At 37.7% G+C, this 24,379-nt stretch overlaps 1 protein-coding gene across 12 annotated transcripts in view; it reads right to left on the bottom strand.

Annotated features, from left to right (window-relative positions):
• Positions 1–24,379, bottom strand: part of GRID2 (glutamate ionotropic receptor delta type subunit 2) — an 809,145-nt gene that overhangs the window by 340,431 nt on the left and 444,335 nt on the right. The window lies entirely within an intron of this gene.

The following is a 24,379-nucleotide window of genomic DNA, read 5'->3' as shown; positions in this document are numbered from 1 at the left end:
ATGCTTTCATGTCTGGCTATATTCCAGTTTGGGTAATTGCATTTTACCTGCACAAATTGCATTGGCAGTTTTCATTAGGCATGGTATTATTCTTTATTTCCAACCTTACATTGTTGCTATGTGCTATTAACACAGTTTCAGCTCTTCAGCCAAGAAGCAACCACATACTGCAAGGAAACCCCCACAAATTCAGAGTTTGTTTTGTTTTCTTTTTCACAATTTCCTCGCTGTTCCCCAAAACCAGTATCCTAGATAAAATTTGGAAGCACCTAAGAAATCAGCAATATATTGCCATAAGACTAATCTCACACACAACAACGCACCATTTTTTAATGTTATAAGTTACCCTAGGAAAATAAAAATGTTTTTTGTTGCTTTTCAGACAATTTTGAGGTCGTTACAATTCTTTGTGTCTCTGATTATTTTACAGTTTTAATGTTTAGGCATGTGATTAACTTACGGCAAGTAGAATGAATAATCAAAATAGTATTGTATCAGAGTTTCACCCAAAGCTTAATATTAAGAAAGCTTGGAAAAAATTAAAAGAAGTTGTCCCTTCTGTATAATACACAACAGAAGCCCAAGTCCTGATGCAAAAACAAAGAAAATAATCACCTGTGTTGATGGACTTGAAACTGTGGCATTAAGGCTGTGTCTTCAATGCAGAACTTTCCATTTCTTTTGATAAAGGCTCTGCAGAATCATATTAATTTACAATATTCTACACCAACCTATACTGTTTCTTTACAGTTAGAATACAATCCCTTTTGCCCATAGTTTGAGAGTTTTTGAAACAATGTTTTTAAACTTTTCAGAGCGAATTAATTAAAAGAGTATGTAATTAGATATGAATTAGCATCTCTTACAATGTAATTTTGAGAATGAAACTCTGAGCATGTTTGGTTCAGAAAAATTGTCTGCCATCATGTGGGAAAATTCCCATTTTGGTACTAGAACCATGATGGCAATTTGAACTAAACTCTTGCAAAGAATGATTCCCTAGCTAGTTCTTTTAGTGGTTTGGTTTGGAGTTCGTTTTTTCCCTTTTAACTGTATAGGCTCTACAATAAAAGATGAAGTATATCAAGGCATCAGCCCCATTTTGCCACATCAGCAGCATAAATAAAAAAGATAACTTGGATTGGTGCAGTTGTACATTCTTCATTGCCTTTGCTCTGCCTGAAGTAAAAGTTAGATAACATATGGTAGGTTCATCTTCATTTATCTAGAGATCTTTTTGACATTCCATAAGCTAGACTCATGGCAGACATTTTTTATAACATCAGCCTTGATGAGCTAAAGACAGGAACGAATGTGTTCTACTGTGGCTGCAGAGAGTTTCTCAGATCATCTACCACAGTTCTGTCATAAATAATATCCAGAAGGGGGTTATTATCCTCTCTGATTAGATGATTAGACTAGAACCTAAACCTACAGTTACTGATCCTAGAAAAAAATATCTCATAAGTTAAAGTACGAAACCTGTAATGGATTTAAGGGAGAAGGAGGGGAGAAGAAGAGAGATGCAAAGAACAGATAATGCAGCAAAGTCAATAATCAAGATTTTAGGTAATTATATGGGAAAGACAAAAAACCTGACACAAAATTGACTTCTGTCAGACATAGATTTTCTTTTTGTGTTTTAAGGAACTTTTTCAGCTCTAACATAATGACTTACTAGCCCTTGGAAGGTGTGTTATTGATAAAAGAGCTCCATAATAACGTGCTATCCACAGGGTAATTCCCAGGGTTGGAATTAACAGCAAGTACACAACATGGATCCATGTTGGTGAGACTCTGTCTGCCCATTGTTACATAGTTGAAAACACTTCTTTTCTCTTAGTGCTATTAGAGATTAGCAACACCAAAGGCATTCTCTCAGAGGTGTTCTTTTTTAATTTGACAGTCAAGGCACACAAAGAAGCTGCAGACTCTTTTAAACAATTTTTTAAATCTTTGCCAATAATTCTTCAAGATTTCTGTGAGACACAGATGCCAGAGACAAATGGTCATTACCATAGCTAAGGATTGCAATTCGCCTTTCTAGAGACACACCAAATATTCCTTGAAGTGGTGAACCTAGTTACATTATTTTGTCTGATGTTATAAATACCAGCTAAGATGCTTGAAGACCAGCAGAGAGATTGGATAGTACTGTGAAGGTTTGATCCTCTGTTGTAACAACAGATCAACAACAACATGCACAATCAAAACTATCAATCACTTCCATTGGTACTTGAACTGGCTTAGTACATATGATTACATCTAAAGAACAAAATAGGCAGAAAACATGCTGGCAAAGGAATTCTGCTTCACAAGCAGCAAGTCAGTGAGCACTTGGAGCTGGGGTGGTATGAAAAGTAAGAGGGTTGACAGCCTGAAAACCTTGATGACTTGGTTAGCAATCAGTAGCAGAGCTATTTGACTTAGAAATCATTTTCAGCTCCCAGTCCCAAGGAGGTTTCCTCTGGGGTTTATCTCAAAGGTGATAATGAGAGAAGATATCTCTCCTATTCTAAAAGTTGGGAGACCCTTTAAAGTACCCAGTGGAAGTTATAGCCCTTTTAAATTAAGACCACAATTTTTATCAGCAGAGATCTTTTGTTCATAAGCAGACTTCCACTAAATAGTCAAAGAGCTGTTCTTTCAGCAACAGAAATTTCTATTCTTCCAAATTTTAAACCAAAATATCATTAACTTATTCTACATTTAGGCCCAAACTTTTCTAAGTTTTTACTGCCAAGAAAGTAGAGTTTTCTATCTTATACAGCCAGTGCAAGTCACCAGAGCCTCTGCTGGACAGAGAAATGACTGTCGTGAGGTTTGCCCATTAGAGCACTGTTGAAATCTCTGTTGTTCATAAATTCTACCTCCTTTTTTTTTTTTTTCTTTTCTGATAAAGCTTTTAAAGTGAACACAGCTATGAATATAATAATGATTTTGCACAGGTGAATTTCCAAAGCTCAACTGCCTCTAGAAAGTATATGCATTTTCAGCATTGCTCCAGTGTATGTCAGTGGAACCTACCAATTTGTTTTATTGCCTTGAGTCTATCAGTCAGCCTAACTCCTAGTTTTCCTACGAAACCCAAGCCATGGTTTTGTGAGGTTACAGAAAGAACAGAACCATTTGAGTGTTTGGAAGTGAAACTCTGATAATGGTTTATGGTGGTTGGAATATTATGTCTGAGATCTGATCACAGTCCATTGATTTGTAAAGTCAGGAATTACAGTTCTGAACAGGAAATGCTTTTCCCATGGATACACATGATATATACCTACTTCCAGGACTATGTGCAATTTTTTATTAGTAGAAAATTATTGATATTAACCTAGAGAGTGCATAAAAGATAAATTGTTATCAATAGGAAACATCCTTATGTAAGTGAGAGGAAGAAGCACCATGACAAAAAAAATAATATTTAGGAAATGTTTTAGAAGCAACAGTTAAAATTCCTCACTAGAAAAGAAATTTTAGTGCACTCAGAATACAAATTAAATTTCACAATGAAGAAGTTGCAATAAAAGCTTCTCAATGTTTGTATGACATCTTAAAACAAATATAAAATGTTTGAGATGCCTTTCTATTCTCAGTGTTTACTTTCCATCCTTGACATAAATTAATCAATTTCACTGTAAATCTAGTTTGCTCAGTGGTGTGACATAGTAGGCAATATTAAGAAGTGGCTTTGTCTTTTTTTCACACAAGGAAAGTGACCGTGTTTACAAATTTGGAATAACACACTTGCATCTTTGACTACAAATTATCTCAGTCTCATTTGTGTTTTATTTCATTTAAGCCTTTAAGGCATAGCATCTGCACTGCCATCCTACACTCAAGATTTGATGTTTGGATTGAGGTGAAGTTGAAAAATAAATCAAAAAGATATTCTAAATACCAAAATGTGATTAGCCAGATGCAAATTCCTCTCTTCTTATTCCAAGTGCTGACATGATCTGACTGACTGTCTTGAGGGTACTGCATTTGTAGAAAGTGAGTATTCAAACATTCCAGCGTGGGGTTTTTCCTCTTTTGGGTGCCTCTGGAATGAATGTCCATCCCAAATCAGTAGCACTTTTGGTTTCTGGCTCAATACTAGCATAATCATTATCTCATATATAAAGCAATTAGAGCTTTTCTCTTACTTTAAGCCTTGGTAATGGATGGAACTGGAGCACCTCCATGGTTTTCTGAAGCTAACTGGCTGGCCAGTTAGCCCATGGCTTTATGGAGTATTCTTTAATCTTCAGAAGACTGTACATTTTATGAAGTTTTCTTCAACGACTCTCTTATACTCAACAAAAATGAAACTATAGAAGTAACCAAAAGTAGAAGCCATTGAATACATCGAAGGGGTTACTGTTTCCTGAGATATACTGGAGATAATTGCAAGACTTTTTGAGATAACTCTCAGGCAAAAGAACTTCAGACCTGCTTGGCATGCCTGTTGGTTACTACATTTCTGCCACCGTGTCTGTCAGTGTCCTAATAAGGGTGAGTGGCCACTTGGTGTAACAGCATCAAAGCAAAGCACTGCCCTACAACTGCCCTAGAAGTGCCAGGACTTTACTGCAGCTGGACATGGATGTAGGGAAGGGATGTTCTTTCTGGGCACCATTTCTTGCCAACTGAGAATAACAAACAGCACACACTAAAGTGTTCTGCCATCCCTGTTGTCCACATTAAAACAGATATTATCTGGAAGACTGCCTCGACAGTGCTGCTCTCCCTAAATGCAGAGGAATAATAGAGCAAATCCCATTGCTGATTAGGGATATCTCATCATGTAGCCAAACGCCACTTTGGTTATGCAGCAGTACAAAGCTGCTCTTTCTTCTTCAGAAGAAAGAAACTGAATTCAGAAATTCAGAATTCAGAATTCAGAAACTGAATTTCAACATATTCTGGCAAGAAAAATATTAATTAGAAGACTATAGAAAGAATGAATACACATAAAACTCACATTTCACCTCACACTTGCCACCCTCAGATAAATAATGTTTACTAACCATATTGATGCATGTACATTTACTATCTGCCACTACATGAGCTGAGAAGCACAGACCAACATACGCAAGCAGCCAAACAAACAATGACAGACTAAAATATTTTTCAACAGAAAATAATGAGAGCACTTTATGCACTCACTATACTACAGTTCCATTCATTTTCAAGAGTACTATTAAGCATTGCTCTAATTGTGCATCACTTACAATTCTTGATCTGTGAAGGGGGATAATAGATGCCAGGTCATTGTGCTAGTAGCCATTCATTCAATTTATATTGTCAAAATACAAATCACACACATCTCAAAAATCCTTATGAGCACACTAAAAACTGCACCAAAAAGCCATCTGTTTTAGGCCATGTAAAGCTCAGTAACAAAACAAATGTTGCATTTCATTTTCAGATCCAGGCTTATTGATTATTTTATCTCCTCTGCTGCAGAGTATGCCAGAAGGCCCTGCTCTGGAGGCAAGTTGCAATGAAAAGAGACAAGAATTTTATTAGTGCTAGAAGACACATAGCTTTGCTCTGGGAAAAATTGTGCAGCTCTCCAATGGAAAAAATAATACAAATGAATGAGGCCTGACAAAAAGCAGAAAAAAGCCTGCAGCTGCCATAAAATTGATAAAAGCTGAAAGGGATCGCACAGATAAGCATAATAATGCCTAAGCGAATGACATTTCATTATTATCTCTTGGTGGCTGTCTAGGGGAGCAGGTGAGCCCTTGATGCATTCTCTACCACGTCAATCACTACTTTGCCAACCAAATTAGAGATGAATCATCCACAGGATCTGCAGAACAGTCTAGTGCAGCTCCTTTTGGGAGAACAGCTCCTCCTGACAACGCAACACCTCCAGTAACATCATTACTGCCAGTTTTATTACCTGTAACAGCACCTAGGGAATCCATAGCCTTTATACATTTATGGTTTTTATCAGCTGGGAATGGCACAAGGTAGTGTTGAATACTCTGCGAGTTGGTGCTGCTTGTGGCACTGTGATCTTCACAAAGACATGGCAGAGCCAGTTCCTCCTTCACATACTTACTGATAAAGAAAATAATTTTTTGTGTTTTGCTCTACTCTTTTCCCACTGACAGGAATATATCTTTGACAGACATAGCTGGGTACTGCAAATGGACTAATGACTGCTGCAAGCCACTCAAGCATGCAGGCACTCCTGCTCCATTCCACAAATCACCAGTTCTGGAAGGGCAAAACCAGTGTTAAATCAACTGGGAAAGGAAAGTTATTCAAAACTAATGCGTATAGGCCCTTAATCCCCAAGTACGAGTAAAGACAAGATGATGTTCCTTTCAGTTAAGCAACAGGGACAGGTCTAGTTTTAAGTAACAAACACAGCTGCACAAGCCCAAATTTGTTTATAACCTAATATTTTCAAAATGAAGCTCAGCTCCCTTCTGGACCAATTTGGTCAATGCTGACTCAGAATACTGGGTCTGTTTTACCGGGTCTGTCTGCATAGGGAAAATTCTTAGATACCTTGGTGATTTAATTACTTATCTCTAATAATAGTACATCACCATCAATCAATCCTGTTCCCTCTCTCCCAGGGTTTTATACACCTTGATGATAACCTCCTCATTCTAGATACCCTTGAGTTTCACAGATCAAATGTGGCTAATCTTTCATATCTTGCAGACTGAAAATTAGAGGTCTCTGTTGCAACCTAATCTCAGCAATGTGCTTTCCGTTATAAGGTCAGTGGAAGGACACAAATTACTCCAAATGCAATTCTATTCTTTCTTCATTTTTTGCCAAAATAATTCACAATTAAAAATAACCATAATCTCTTTAGGACTCTGAATCAAGACTTGTCTCTTTTTTTTTCAGCTTCCATGTAGCATTCAGTTCAGACTGGATTATCTACACTAACAGTCTTGAATTAAAGTCTACATTTCTCTTCCTTTTGCTATTGCAGGGTATGTATTATTACTTTTGAGTCTCAGGTTCCTTGACCCATAAACTTTAATGTCTCTAATGCATTAAAACAATCTAATACTGCTTTGTACACCAGTAGAACGGAGTACTGGATTATTTTAATGGATTAGAGGCACACTGTACTTGAGGATACCACACAAATTCTGAGTTATCATCAGCAAAAGCTTGGTTTTGCCACTGGCACAATCTTTTTGTAATATCCTTCTCCAAAGCCAATTTCATGTGAGGCAAACACAATAATTTTTAAAAATGAGAGATGTTGCCTAGAAATTCAGCCAATATTTACTGACATTTTCTTATTAAAAGAAACAACAACCAAAGCCCCACATTTTAAAGCACTTGAAATGTTGCTATTAGTATAGCTTGATTTAACTGAGAGCAGTTCATTTAGTATTATATTAACAAACGTGAAATTGAGCTGATGAATAACAAATACCGTATGAAATAGTCCTATAACAGCAGGGCCCTGTGGAGAGACAAAAGTGGTTTTGAACATACCAGAACAGAATAGTTAAATTGTGGTAAACTTTCTAGTTTCTTTTTATGATTCTCTAGATTCTGGCAGGAGGCATTTAATTCTGTATTAAATTCTACATAACAGTTAAAATATTCAGCTGATATGTGAAGCACATTTTGACTCGTAAGTGAAATGTCTTGCCATTTATCACCAATTATACCCTTACTGAGTTCTGACTATTGTCAAAGCTTTCTAGCTTTTCAGGGAACAAGATGCAAGTGCCACAAGATGCAAGAATTGATCTCTACAGGAAGGTTTATAAAATAGAAAAAACTCCCTACAAAGACAGCACTAAAATCTGCCTTTATGTTCTACCACTACGTTTTATGCACCGTTTCATAGGAACCTCCCAGTCCGGGGTGAGAGTGAATAATTCAGAGGAAATGTTATTCATCTCTTATAAAAATATACAGAGTACAGTTTTCTGAATGCATTCATTATCACAGAGAACTGCAGCAAACACAAACTCTTCAGTAATTTTACTGGGCTCTGGATTAGATCTTATTTTAATTTCCTCTAAATGCATTTTAAGTAGGATTTCACTTGCTTAGAAACAAACTTCTATACAGAGCTGGTTTACAGATGACTGAGTATTTGGCGCTTGGTTTATTTGGGTATCATGTTGTTGCTCATACCAACGTGAATGACATGACATTCTTTGCCACTGGAGGAGCATGATTCCAACCCTAATGAAAGGGAGCATGTAAAGGTAATGGGACATTTCAATCTCTCGAGAGGGGCTCGGGGATGAACTGGATTAGAGTGCTTCACAGAATTCCTATACCAGGTCAACGCTGCTTATCCCCAGAGAAGCTCTCTAAGTTGTAGTCACATCACTATGTTACACTAACAGCATACAATATTTATATTCAATAAATAGAAATTTTGGGAACAAAGAGGGAAAAACATTGAAACAATGGGGAGACTATTTAACTTTGGGGTGATGGCACTAGAGCTCACAGATAGAAAATTTGAGATGTGCTCATTAAGCAATATCCCATGTGGAAAAAAGTATCAGTTACTCATTGATCTTTGTCTTTCTCTTTACCACAAGCATAACTGGTTTTACACGGATTATCAATATGCATAAAGCACTCTAGTTAGAGTGAACAGAAGAATATTTATACCACGCTCATTTATGATCTTGGGGATGTTTTCAGGTTCCTGGTAAAATCTTTGTGTGTGCTTGCAGTATGCATAGTACAGTCCTATCCCTGAATACACTTTGAAGGAAGATATTTAGCATCCTTTGAGAACAGCTGTCTATCATGATATCCTGAGAACAGGAACACACAAGCATTCACCCACAGCCACAAAGAATATCCTGCAATAGCCTGCTTCTCACATCAGTTCTGAATTAGGAAACTACAGTGAGCAAGTGCTCAACAGTGAAACAGTTCTCTCTGTGCTCTCCTGACAAATGCACAGACACAGGAGTAGGGGCAGCACCAATTCATGTAAAGAAAAGCAGTCTCAATTATCCAATGCAAAGCTGCAACCTGGTGACATATCTACAAAATAATTTGTAAGACCATGGATTTTACTACATACATTGTGTTTCTTCAAAGTTAAAGAAATCTGCTTTTAATTTAGCTTTTTAACAATTTGCTTATTCTTCATCATTCTGCTATATGTGGAATCTGTCTCTAGATTTCAGAATTTGTAATTCAACAAGTGTTGATATTGATTTTATCTTCTTTATGACTGTGCCACAATTCATTTTGCAGCAGGATATTTTTTAATCCTCTCATCCTAAAGTTCTCCTCCCCTTACCAACAATGAATTTGGATATACATATGACAGATAATCAATACTCTACAAGCACTGGTCAATGCTAACTAAATTGCATAATGCTTCTTGAGTCACAGTACCCAAATCTCAAAGCACCTACAAAGAATCCAAATTCTTTATCTTGCTACTTATCTACAAAGGTTGGTTCATCTTAATTTTTCTGCAGATCTGAAGAGAAACTGCACAGAAACTTATAGCTACCTAGAGCCCACTAACTACACTCTGCTCCCAGGACACAATTACTGAACTGGAGTATAGGAGCTCAGTAGCTTTTGTTAGTTTGATCTCACAATCACACTACTAGAGAACCATAACCAACATTCACTTGTACTTATAACTGCAGATTATGTTTCATATTGGAAGCCAGTAACAGCAACAACAAGGAAAAGCATCATTAAATGGATGTGGTTTGGTTTTCCTCAAAAGCCAGACACATTTCATAGCAAGATCGACAAGATCCAGCCTGGTACAGAGCTCTGCAGCTGGGTCAGCAGCAGCCAGCACTTCCTAAGTGTACAGTTTGTCTGGAATAACACTACACAGATTTTTACTACAGAATTCTGAAGTGATTCAGAACTTTCCAAGTTTCAAAAGCATACATATATATATAGCACGTAAATGTTACAGGACTAAAATTGGGTAAACACACACAAGGGAACCACAGGGGTGAAGTGAGAGAAGGAATAAAACCCTCTGGAGATTCTGCTCTTATTGGAAGTACAAGAAACAAGCACATGCTAAACGTGGTAAAGGCAAAAGAAAACCATGAGAGAGGCAAGCAGCCTCAACAAAGTGGGTTTCAAACCCAGCAACTCCTACTACACTTTGTGAACACTTTTTAAAATTAAGCTTTACTGGAGAGTGTAAGAAATACCTTACTGGCCCTGTGCTCTTGATCAGTGATCACTCTACCCCACAGGTAACTGTGTGTGCCAATCCACTCAGTCTCTCTGACTATGGCACTAGGGAAAGTGACGTAACAGCTGATACCTGCAGTCCATTCCTTCCCACTTCCCCTTCCCAGGCAATTCCAGTCACTTTCCCAGAAATATGGGACAAAAAAGGCTTCCCTACCCCTTCCCCATGATATCTACTATGAACCTGTTGCTCATGTGTTTCTCTAATACCCCACAAAATTCATGCTTTCATCTCTCTGCATTCTCTGCTGTGGCAACAAATTCCAATAGCTCAATACCACTTTTGAAGAAAGAAAGAAAGAAAAAAAAAATCTCTTCTACATTACAAATGTGTTTCCCATAGTTATGGCATGTGCAGACCTGCCCTTTATGATTTTTTGGTCTCAGTCCTATCCTCAGCACAGTGTTTTCTTCTCCAAACCAAAGAGCCCCAGCCTTTTTACCCTAGCTTCTCTCTTATGTCAAGACAACTGTTCCTTGGCTCTTCTAGAACTACTAACAGCCTTGCCACATTCTGCCTGTCTTGACCCTAGCCCCAGAAACTGTGTCTATCAGCAAAAGAGAAAATATCATGCCCTGAGACTTCTGCCAGAAAATCAGTTTGTTTGCAGCATGGTATTATTTAAGAACAGAACAGCTCTGAAATATCAGGATCTTCTCTTGATACTTTGGAAGACAGGATGCACAGCTCCATGGGGCAAATTAGAGTAATGCCTTCTGCAGTCATGAAATGAAGCATTTAAAAGTGAAATAAACAGAACCAGAGTTCCAAGAAATAATTGTTATCCCTGGAGTAACTCCAAATCCCCAGGAGCTTTGTGCATTTCTCATGCATTCCAAAGGAGGAAAAAAGGTGGATCTTAGTAAGCCTGATGAAGCTTAGGACTATGGAGAACAACTTGGAGATTCACATTATTAGTGTCAGTATTGATAAATACATTCAAATATTTTCCCATTTTTGCTGTCTCTGAAGATTTCATGTTGCTCTAGTAGAGGGCTAAACAGACACTGTATCTGTAGAAAACAAAGATTATGGAAGACACCTAAAGTTGATTGTTAGAATGTAACAACTGAGGGTCCTCTGGGACAAACATATATTACTGTGATAATACCTGGGATCCAAACACTTCAAGATTAATTTAGTATTTATGGAATACAAAAAAACCCTTGATCTCAGGAGACCTTTTCAAAACCTCAGCACTTCCACACAAGGTATTTGGTTAGTAAGAAATAAAAATAAATGCTAATTCTGAAGAGTTTTCAAAGCAAAGAACTTTGGGAACAGATCCAAAAAAGTAATTTAGGTGCTTTCTCTGTTAAAATCAATGGATCCATGTAAATTTTTGCTTAAGTGTTACAATTCGAAAGATTATCAAAAGTATTTTATTTAATATGGAATTTCTGGTAGTATTTAATTGGTTCCTTACATCAATGGAAACATGTCCAGTAGTCCATTTGCCAGTTTGTGAATGGAAATACAGAAACACAAAATTGGTAATTTGGGAGAACTCAGTTTTTCAGGTTGTCAAGACAGGATAACATTTTCTATAATTCAATTATTAAATGATGCAGTTTTAATAACAGATAATTTTTCTCACCAATATTGAAAATACCCAAATCCTATTACTCACATATTAATTTCTTAGCACAAAACTTTTGAACTCATGACATCTCATAATAACATGAAAGATTTTCTTTCCCCCTCTTTTCATCTCTCAAAAAAATTTTATATTCGTTGCCCTTTCAAATTCAATATAGTGACCTCTGAAAGCAACCACTGACAAAATACAGAGGAGCTCACGCTGCTGTTTTTTTTGAAGTCAATCCATCCTCCACACAGATTCTTGGGCTTTACTAAATAAAATGTCCACTGTCTCTCTCTTTGTTAGTCAAGAGCGATCTCAAGTAAATTAATGGCAAACACTTTTCAAGAGTAAATAAAAAAAACTCCTCAAGGCTTCAGTACAAGATACTACTGTATACTTACCCTGGAAGAAATAGTTTGTTCCTTGCCAAGACTAAAATCCAAGAGTCCAGAAAAAGAAAAATTCTAAGCCAGAGACAAAACCCCAAAATGGCAAACTACACAAAGAAATCTTCAGCTCAGGTTTTCTTCATAAGACAGGTCTTACTACTTGTTCATTTTACTAGCAGTACAAATTTACCTGTTCTAAACATATCACTGTTATTATTATTGCAGACTTTTATACATTCCTCATGACCATAAAGGAAACAGGAATATTGGTGACAATTTCAGAAAAAACAATCCATAGACTCCTTGAGTATCGGGAAAGAAGCATAAAGGATTTGAAATAACAGTATGTTAAATTCCTTCCCTGGTCTAAGTAATAATTTACAGAAATGTGACCTATTGATTAGACTGGGGCATCACCGAAAAAGGAAGTGTTGGACCATCAAAAAAACAGAGGACCCATATCCAAAGTGAAGACCATGAAGCTGCTGTATTTTTGTATCAGGTTTAACAGAATCACACAGAATTAACAGAATCTGTCTCCGTCCTTGCCCTCAACCACTGGGCTCAGCTGGGACTCAAACTTGAACATATGCTTTATCAACACCCACAAGTTTGACCCCAGGTACACATTTCAAAGTGCTAATTTTCATGTTTTACATTTTTCTAATTCAGTTTCAGGTTTGAAAATAAATAATACACCATCTTTCCATACGGTTTTTGGTTTCTTCCAGAAAAATCAGTAATAAATTAAAAGAAAAGAGAAAAATTAAAGGGACACTCTGGCCTCAATGTGTATTTAGGGAAGAAAAGGCTGGGAGCAACAATTAAGTCACTGCTCTCTCCTTTCTTGAATCACCACTTCTCACTAAATACAATTGTGTGGGAACACACATCTGTTGTAGAGTGGGGGTTTTAATGCCCTTCAGTGTGTCATCACCTAAGTGATTGATGTACTACAGGCAGGTAGGATTTCACCACGAGGAAAACCCCATATTAGCTTTCATTTACCTGGCACAAAGACAACAGCAAAGGCAGAGGGGTGACCTGAACTGCCTCCACCAACCTGCCAGGTACTCCTGGCTAGAGACTACCAAAATCTGGACTCATTCACTGGTCCTGCTCCCTTGGCAGGCTAAAAACGACCATGTAGTCCCACATAGGGTAATCATACATTCAATTAGCAGCTAGACACATTCTCCAAATTCAGAAAAACATCTGCAGGGGAAATGGACATCTTCACCTCAAATGTGCACTGCCATTCCAAATGTAAGATGAGTTACATGTGTCCAGAACTAGAGAAAAATTGAAAGACATGATCTAAAAAAACCTGCAGAGCCTGAAATTGTAACACTGCATTGCAAAAAGGGGAAACACTTTTCCAAAGTCATGTACACAACGGATATACTTTCCTTTCTTCTTGAGGACTTAAAATTTGTGCTTTTGACAATTCATGATAATCAGTGCATTCAATAGCTCTGGATAATCTACCTTGCAGATCTCTGCATCCAAACTGAAGCAAAGCCTCAATAATTATCTCTGCAGACTAGATAGTCTAAACCAACTTAAAATAGCAGAATAAGAGCAAATATATGTCTTCATATACACCTTCACTTTTGCAAGCATATATCAAAGTCGGGGATTAGTATCCCAGCTGAAGCAATAATGCAGATGTACTGTCTCTCTGGTCAGCATTAAACTTGCTGCCCAAGTTTTGTTCAAGTTTTAATACAAACAAACTTAGCCAAGGGTCTGTGTAAAAATATTTCATATGTGGCATCATCTCTTCATGCAGAAATTGAGATCAGATTGCCATTGTCTCCTCATATATAGAAAGGAGGGCAGGAAGTGGAATTGTAAAGAAATAGAGACATTTAGCACTGAATTGTTTCAAACAAAGTGGGAAACAGCATCTTGCTGGAAGAAATAGTTTGGTGAAACACAGATGCCATGCTGTTTACCTAATGACAAAGTAGCTGAACCAGAAAGACGGATGGATTCTCACTGGCAGTTCCTGCTGACCATGTTAAGTACCATAGCTGAGACATTTTTTAGAATTCCCTGGAATTATTTTACATAAGAACTAATGTGCTCTATGCAAATGCCTCTATATAATGAAAACTGGAATTGGAAAAGGAGATTTTCCTTGCACTCATTCAAACCACAGCAAACATTGCCTTAGATACAGAAGCAGTGCTTGCACAAAGACTTCATGGCAGATAATAACCTTTCAGTGCCTTGCCAGAAGTTTTGGGTAGTTTTAGATTTCACCCTGAATTAACGACAAGATGAGGTGAGTTTCCACATTAATAAGAGTTCAATCAATTATAATACTCTGATTTAAAGACTCTATATTTCTAGAAAGGCTCCTCACTACCCTGCAACATGATGCAGACATACAAATTTCATTAGTATATTCTGGCCTCAGTTACACATCTTGCAATGAAGTTCTCCAAATGAGCTGCTGCCAGATTTGCCGAAAATTGCCAAGAGAACAGCCAAAGGCAACTTAGCTATCATAAAGCTTAAACAGGATCACAAGATAAACTGGGAGTACCCCACTGCTAAGGCCTTCACTCAGCCAGAAACCCCCCTTCTCCCCACAAACAACAAAAAACGCAGCATAATTTAAATTGAAATAGGCTTCACTCACCATTTTGTGGCTAACTCAGTGGCCAAAGTAAAAATACAGGAAATTATCTCAAAGGAATTTGAGAGAAGAAAGAATTTGATCGCTGCCATTGTTAGACTGTTGAGCCTATTGTTCTCAGAGTGGTTTAGGCTCACTCACATCTACCTTTCTGTGTTGGTTTATAGGTACAAATTCTTTTCTTTTACAGCTGTACTGGTCTGTGTAGCCCTTTTCAAAGCTGTAGAGCTGTACAGATGAACTGCACTGATTTACATCGCTTCAGAATTCGACTCAAAAGACTTTAAGTAGCATGCTGAGATCGGATATATAACATCTATACCAGAGCATCTAGGATTTGATTGCAATATAATGAAGAGTCATTTAAGTAATTACTTTTGCATAAATTACTCTGTGCTGGTACATTCCAATCTATAATTGCAGTACGTTACAAGCACCATGGTTACTAATCAAGGGGTGAAAGGAATTTGAGACCTAGAAAGAGCAAGAGAAATTAGGTAGAGCTAATGTATGGACAGACTAAGGAACACATTATTCATCCTCCATCTTGACATGAAGAATGCAGAGAAGCAGGAAGGTAAGAAAAAGGACCCAGAATGACACACCTACCTATCCCAGCTCAGGTAACTTGTGTTTCAGTGTGTCACAGAATATATAAACACAATGACTAGATTATATTGATGCAATGAATTACCACAATGCGGTTTAAATACAATGATAAATCAAGATGTAAACACTGTCATATTCTCATATTCTGCAATTCCATAAAACTCCAATATCCTTAAATGAAATTGTTCCATTCATTAGTAAAAACCATGTGTTACAGATGTAGCACCCTCACAGCCCTCCTCTGTTTTACAAAAGGAGTCTCTGGCCATAGCAAAGTCCTTTTGCTGATTTCCAGTGGCAGAGGAAACCAGTACACCCAACTCCTAGCAAATCCACAACAGTAACATGCAGTAGAGCACTGGTAACTTGAGGAAAAGCCCACCTATTCTCCAGACAGAATGGGAACAGAAGCGTTTGCTGACTTCTGAGTCATATTTGTGAGCTTTTTATGATCCCGTAGCATGTTTTTCAGTCAAAGCAGTTTTGACTGGTACTCAGTTTTTGTTAGGAATACTTGGCACAGCTGCTCTCTTATGAAACTAAATGTCTTGTGACAGTAAATGTAGCATGATGGAGGGGGTCTGGCAGAGATGCCAAATGATCTCTGGCCCTTATATATATGTGACATTTCCAGAAAAAAAGCCTATTTATTAGATAAGCCACTAGGGAACAATCCTTCAACTGATGGCTACAGCCATGTTCTTCTGGCAAAGACAAGCTTCTGAGAATAGCAATTACAGGTTAGGATACATTCTGCAAAGCAAGTAGAAAGTAGATAATAGGAAGGAAAAACCCTTAAAGAGGAGCTATATTTGGACTGAATGATTCCTTGGTTGTCACATTCAAAACTGCCCACAGCACTTATCCTGGTAAAGCACTGGCACTAGCCACTAAGCTCAGCTGTCCCACCATCCATATGTCATCATTATCACAAATAATTATTATGTACTCTCAGAACATATTAAAAGCAGAGTGGAATTGGATGTAAACACAGGCAAATTAAGAATGAGGCAAGGCCAACATGATACACCGACATTTTCAAAACACCGCAACCCAAGATGATTTCCTTTGACAAATTTCCATCTGCAGTCCTGTTTCACATAAAACTAAGCAAAGTTGCAAAGCCTATAAGTTTGCAAACTATGAAAAATAAGGCATGGGAGAACATATGATTTCATTGATAACACCTTCAGCCATCACCAGAAAAAAATCATGACCATACATTCAGGAAACTGGGTCGATATCTGAACTGATTTCTATCATCTGAAATGAAAAGAAATGCAGAGTTTCTGCATAAGGCACAGAAAGAGTAATGAGACATAATTAAGGAATACAACATAGAGTGAGGAATACAGGAAAGAACAGCTTTGCTTTTCCCCCCTCCTTACAGGTTGTGTTGGTGGGCTATGTTGTCAAGCAATCTCAAGTTAAAGCTAACAAAGTCTTCTGTGTGGGAATCGATTTATATACACATATCACGCTCAAAGCTAGATAAACACATATGCCCAAAGACAAGCTAATCCCTTTAATGAATCCAGCCCACAACAGCCTAATCATTATGAATGTTCTTTGTAATAGAAGCTACATTTAGATGAAGAAACACAATGTAGTCTCGCTTGGAAAGTACTACAAACTTTATCCTTTTTGAACCTATGCCCTGGTTAATTTCCTCTCTAACTTTCAGGCCTCTTTGGGCCCAAATTTGAAATCTTGCTGATGTTAATTTCTGCAGCTTAATTATGCTACCATGATTTTTTATCCCCACTAGACATAAAGTGTACAAATCCACTGAGAAAAACATCAATTCCTGGCAAGAGCTCTTGGCAAAGGAATGATCCTTGCCCCTCCACAGAGCCATTTTGGATATTAAGACTATGCACAGAAATACAAAAATTTGTCTTGGGATGGGTAGGATTTGTTGAAGCTGCCTTTGAAGCCCTGCTGAAATGTTTGAGTCAGGTTTTGAGCTTGGACTTTTCCTTGAGATGAATAAAAGCACAACAGAAAGATGCAGAAGAAACAAGAGAAAGCTACAGCAATGGAAACACATCAGAGAAATCCCTCCAAACTTCTGCCTCTCCAAAACGACTCTGAACAGATGGGTAAAGGCGTAGAAACCAAAGCTGTTACTTTAGGTGAAACTGAAATTGGATTTAAAAGAATCTGATGCTCAGTAGTACCAAAGGTTGCACAAAAGAATCTGACTTGCAAGATCTTTCCAAGTCTGAACCCTGCTGGTTAATATTGGGTGCCTCCATCCTTCAGAATTTTCAGGTTAGGATTAGACTAAATATTGGATCAATCTATCCCCACTGTTACTATAACCTGTATGATATGAAGGGATTTTCATCCACAAGTTAAATAATTAATGGAGAAAATGAAACAGTAACAAAGTCAAAACTTCATCGGGTGTGCTATAGTTACCCAGTCATTATTTCATCCAGTAAAATTAGCAATATATAAACACAGAGACTTCTGAAAATGAAGAAATTAATCAGTGTGGGCAGGCATGCAACCTTAGTTTTTTAAACTAGGAAAGGTGATGTTTGAGGGTTTTGGGGGTTTCTTTTGCAAGCCTCCCAGATGCATTCATTTTTACACATATTTGTATTGACACTAAATTAATTATCTGCAACCAACTTAAAAATAATCCTGTCCTAGAAATTAGGCTAGTCATGATCAGTCAAAATCTCCACTGAGATACACATATCTCTCAAAACAGTCCTGCCTACAATATAGAAAATTCCTGAGAAATAAAGCATTGCATGCATAGATTGTGTCAGCTGTCATGTAGAGGAGGTTGTCAGCAGTTGAAAGAAAAAAAAAACAAAAACCACCAAAAAAACCCAAGAATCCCAGCTTTTACTAACAGAAAAATCCTTGCTTTCATTCTTCTTCCAATAAAAATTGCAATCCAACAGTAATAATATTGGGTTTAGAAATATCAAATTCACTTATTTGAATAGGCACTAAAGAAGTCAAATCAGTCATGGAAACTTTTAATTCTCCTAAAGGAAGCACCATTTTTTTTGTGCTGAATTATGAGATCCTCTGTCGATAAATAAAACAGACATTATGTGGACTAGATTTACTGCAGTTACAGGAAGAGCAGTATTCGCCCTATAAATTGCTGCAGCACTATTTTCTTCAGTCCCACTAGCTAAGCACACGCTAAACAAGATGTAATACTGATATAGTATAGCAATATTGTGTTATTGAGGCATAAAGACCTCATGTTATCACTAAGACATCAAAAGCAAGGCAAAAATATTTTCAGTTGTCATTTGACTGTCAATGGTGGCAGAAAAATAAAGCTGAATTTTCTCTCAAAACCAATTTCAACTTCCAGATTTTGCCACAACACATCATTGTCTATACAGCATCTATTGTTTTCAATGTCCACAAAAAACCAAAAATGCCTTTTTTAGACACAGATGTTAAGGGTACCTAAGATTTCGTTTTAGAATAACATTAAAAATAAGAGGAAGTGTTTCACCTCCATCTCCTTAGAGAACAACTATGCTGCATGTCATCTCTGCTCATCCAAGTTGTGAACAGTTTTTAACACGATGTCCATGTTCAACCTGGGGCACAGCTCCTTTGGCCACACCAAGTAAATTTCTACTTTATACTACATTTTTAATATTACATTTATATGCTCTATTACTACCATAACAGTCTGTTCTGACCTAGAGAAGGATATAAGGACTGCCAATGTTAGGTGAGCAGACCAGATCAGGGAGTAGTGGTATTGCCCATTTTCTCCATTACTCACTTGAATTCAGCATGTGACTGCTTGAATAAATCACAATTTCCAGCTTATGTGACATCTTATTTTTTATCGCTCTTATTATTAACAATTATGGGTGTTTTAATTAAAATAAGCTCATGGAGTACTCAGGGAGAAAGCCATGAATTAGGCTCAATGTGCTTGGTTTCTCACTAAAACAGAGATGTGAATTTTTCTCAGGAAACAGAAAGATTCATCACCTAACCCTGAGAAGGAGAATTGAAGTTTCACTCACACACTGAGATGCACAGCCAGAAACCAGAGCTATTACACAGGTATTTTAAAATGTACCACTGCTAGAAATTGTATCATAAGAAGTCAGTATAAAGCATATTCTTAGAAATATCATCCTGTGAATAACCCAATTCCTCAGGCTCTCCAGTCCCAGCTGGTGGAAGATTACCACATAGTGAAAAGGCTTGCTGGGGATTTTGTTGGGGTACTGCCAGCTGAAGTTCTGGTGCAGAAAAAGGCATTCTCTGCTGTGAGGAAATTGAGGACAAGATGCAGCACCTGATGCACTCATCAGCTGCCAACCTAGTTGCTTTGATTCCCTGGCAGCATGCAAAGTTTGGGCAAATGGGAGAGTTTTACACAAAATGGAACTTCCAGTCACGGGTAAGTGATGGACTTGTCAAAAGATGAAACACAGATGCCAAATACTGACTTATCTGTACAACTCCAGTCAGAAAATGCAGCTACATAAAAATGACATGCAAGCAAGAAAGGAAAGGGAAGAGAAATTGAAGCAAGACTCTGCAAAACAAAGTAGAAAGCGGGACAAAGTCCACTGCAAAGGAGACCTTTTAAACAGCTAGGAATGCAGTATAACATGTATGTTTAAAAACTACAAGCGGCTTTACATCTAACAGGCTGGAAACATGTGACTCATGCCACTTTTTACCCCTATGTGCATGGAGACATGGAGCAGATGAGCGCAAACATCTGAGGGACAGGGTTTTGCACAGGCAAAAAACGGCTGAAGATGCAAAGAAACAAAGATGAGTACCTAACAGTCAGAGGAAAAGAAAAGCAGATCACAATCTAAACATCATGTTCCAGGTATCTACCATGGTTTCAATTGTCAAAATTCTAATAACTCCATTAACCAGTCTACTCAGATTCCAAGTTAGAAATAATTTCTAAAAAATACTCATCAGCATAAAGACAAGTTTCTTAATCAAAATTGTAAGGAGTTGACACCAGAGAATCTGCATTGCAAAGAGAGTAGGAAAATATTTATGATTCCGTTGTTGGAGACAATGTTTAATGAAGCCATTAAACACAAAATTGTTTTCTGACTTCAAACTCTGCAAGACATTTCAGTGAATTTATGTGAAAAACAGCCTGCTTTCAACACTTACTGGTACAATCCCTTTCGCTGCAGTGCTGGATACAAGCAGTTCAGACTTTTATGGCCCTATTTTCCAAGTCCTGTCACAGCGCATGTCGCAGTTGAGATGATCACGAGGCACAGAGGATTACCATAGAATTCCAGAAGGTTTCAACCCATACAGAAGAACACCCCACCACTGCAGAAGGCTGAAAGCATCTGCCCTTCTTGTTCTTCAGCCCAGCCTTTTATCCCCTTCATGTCCATGCCCTGCCCCTGTGTGCCCTCTGCTGCCTTTGGTGATGGGTCAGTGCCCCTGGGCACTCCATGGCTCATTGCTGTCAGTGCTGCTCACCTGCTGCTCACAGCTGCACCCACTGGGGATGAGGCTGAGCCAGCCCCACCCCAATTACCACAACCTGTGTGTACCTACAAAGTCCTGTACACTTTATGCTACAAACTCATCTGTTTGAAATTAAGTCATGAGCATGATTATTTAATGTGCATAATAAAGTCAAAGGGTCTAGCTGGCCATATGCTAACAAGTGAACAGTACACCTGGCCTCGAACTTCACTATAGATCAGTTTGTGCATCAAACTACAAAAGCCTGGGGAAGTTTGGCTTTTTTTTTCTGGTTTTATTTTTCCCACTGGATTTGTACACCACTGACTTAAAAAATATAACAAACTTTGGGGCTGAGATAATTCTTGTCTTGCACAATCTTCAGCACATGGAGAATACTGCTGGGCACGGCTTGCTTTTCAAAGCAATTTTGACATTAATTGTCAGCACTTAAATTTGTGTCAATCACAGTGAGCGTTAAGTCCATAAAAATGCAGAAAGGTTTATTGTGTAATTTTATGTGACACTACACATGATTCACAGCGGGAAACACCCCAAATCTCAAACAGAACTAATACCAGGAAAGCTATATCCTGTAAGAATCTGCTTCCTGGTTACAATGAATGAAGTGTAACTATGAAGACTTGTGGTGTGCTATCAAATATTTATGTTCATGCTTCATATCTCCACACTGCTCTTAATTAATTTATCAGCACCATTCTTTAGAAATGCTGGCACTAAGCTCCTGAGTTTTGTTCACCTTTTACTACAGAACACAACATTGCTAAAAACAGTAAGAAGCAACAGTTTGATGTCTGATAAAATACACGCAAGACACATAAAAATTTGAAATCCCAATGTTACCTGTGAAGTCAGAGAACGAACTACAGAAGCTTTGGGTATGTTATTTTTTAAAAACATTGACTGTATCACAGGAGGTACTTATCAATATTTACATTAAAGTTATCAACTGAAACTGAAATTTTTTTTTTTTTCCCTTCAAAGTACGAATGGAACCCTATTATCTCATGAACATACAAGGACAACCATGAACCATATCCAAATGTCTGGTATTTTAGCTAACGCATGATATCATTCTGAAACAGCTCATTTAAATTGATTTTTTGGGACAAAATGGAATGGTCCTTGCCCGACTTGAAATATACTCTAAGACACCACCCAGGAATGAGATCCAGACAAAGGCCAGGACACTGGATAATCAGAATGTAAACAGGCTGTTAATATATTTGTCTAGCCTTCAACTACTGTTCTTTAAAACCATAATTCACATCCCCTAGTTAATGGTCCTTCAGGATTTTTTTTGCTCTTAAATTTATCTAATGACTTAGGATTTCTTTTTAAATGTATATAAACTTTAAGTATGTGCATAATTTGACAAGAAAATTCAGAATGTAACTATTTCTTATGCAAAATGTAGTTGTGTGCACATGAACTAAGTTCTTGGCACTTAGTCACACCATTCTGAACATGCAACTGGGCCAAATAACAGATAGTTGAGATAATTTAGGTTAATTTTATTCCGGAGAAAATATTACTCTAAACTATCAATGCCAAACTACTGAAAGACTGTAGTTAACACCTGCACCTGAATTGTATTGTAACAGTAAATATTCTTTTCAAAACTTAGACTTAGGAGGATCCTGTGTTAGAAATTATGGTTAATGTATGTGAAAGAAAAATCACAATATTTATCCTACATCAAAATAAATCTAGGAGAAACAGCATACAGTAATGATAATTGACATGCTGGCAGATCTGGCACTTATATGTTAGAAATAGCCACAGATCTACAAAGCAAATGTCTTGTGAATTACAGCTACACACTCTCAGGTGCTGTGCTGTAATGAGGACAGACTTCAATATTCATTACCCTTCTTCTTGTTTGCTCAGTAGAGAAGGTATTTGAACTCTAAAGTGTTCAAATGGACTTCACAGACTGATTTCCCTCAGGTAGTCTTTTCATTGAAATTCCTATAAATTGATAACTAATCAAGGGAATAAAAGGGGATGGGAAGAAATAAGCAGTTGCAAAGCTTGCTAGGCTTCATGAACAGAATATTTTCTGAGACCACTGAAATTTCAGGTTAACAGGGTTTAATAATTTAAACCAATCATTCACCTACATGATAGTACATTTGCCTTTCACAAATCTGCACTGAGTCCTGCATACAATGCTCTGATAGATGTCTTTTTACTTATCGATATCTCTACTGCTCATTCTGGTTTCACGCTAGCACTTCCCAAAACTGCTGAAATGACTGAGCCATTAGAGTCTCATGTTCCAGGGAGACTTCAAAAGAAATTCTCAAAACATCAGAGCAGAATTTTGTTATTAGACCATTATTAAATTTACATCTGAGCTGACTATTGGCCATCCACCAAGCTGATGTAAAGTCCTTTGTCTTGGACATTTACAAATGTACATGTCCATCTGCCCTACACGCATAGTTATGGATTAGAAAGCCGTGACATGCAGTCAGTGCTTCACAGTGCAATAACACTATTAAGCCCCTGCTCAGAAGAGCAGCTTAGCTACACCTTTTCCATGTAGCACAGTTTCCACCGCCTGAGATATCTCAGAGAGCAGCCAACTGTAGCAGGCAACCAAGCCCAGAAAGTGCCCACCTGAGGAATGGCAGGGCCGAGAGTCTCCACAATCCCCATGTTTCAAGCAGGGGTTATTTGGAGTTGTGCTGGGTCTGTGGATTTCATGCCCTGCAGTGAACAGGGTGCATCTGCCAGTTGAAACTCACTGCAGAAAATCTTTTTAAGTTGCTTCAAATTTGCTTCTCTAGAAGAGTTTGATGGTGTTGATCAAAAGATGGGATGCAAAAGCTAAATCCTTAAAACTCAAGAAGGCCCAGCTCCCACTCTGCTCCACTGCTCAATGTAATCACCCCAATGCTCTTTTTTGTAAAAAAAAAAAACCTCCAAACTTCAGTTTTCCATACTCTGCAGTAGATTTACATTTCACTGTCATCTTGAAAGACAACCAGGTACTCAAATCACTGCATCTACACAAGCTGTAGTTGATGTGGTAAGGACCCTCTCAAAATCAGGGTGGATCATTAAAAGTAATCTACATTAAAATACTGAAACTCACACACAACTAATTATTTAAAGCTGGCAGGACTATTAAACCATGCAAAATTAATCACTTCCTTGTCTTTACGACCAAGGGAAAGGGTTAGACTTTACTGAAAAGTTTTAATATTTGACCCAAGTTCATCCTAATGGTCATGAATCCACAAACATCTCAACAGGATGAAGTCCTCTGGTGAGAAAAGTTGTGCTGTCATAAAGCAATCATGAGACAGTGCTGTGGGAACTCTGACCCATAAATTAGATGTCACTGACATTATCCAGCAGAAATCCTTCAACGTAGGAGTGTATCACTGCTGGAGCAATTACGGTTCAGTTGTTTGTTGGGGATTTTTGGTTCTTTTAAATCATTTTCTAACCCAGCA

Source organism: Passer domesticus, chromosome 4 (assembly GCF_036417665.1).
Source record: "Passer domesticus isolate bPasDom1 chromosome 4, bPasDom1.hap1, whole genome shotgun sequence".
Taxonomy (NCBI): Eukaryota; Metazoa; Chordata; class Aves; order Passeriformes; family Passeridae; genus Passer; species Passer domesticus.
The sequence above is the reverse complement of the archived record's forward strand: the minus strand, read 5'-3'. Positions and strand labels throughout refer to the sequence as shown.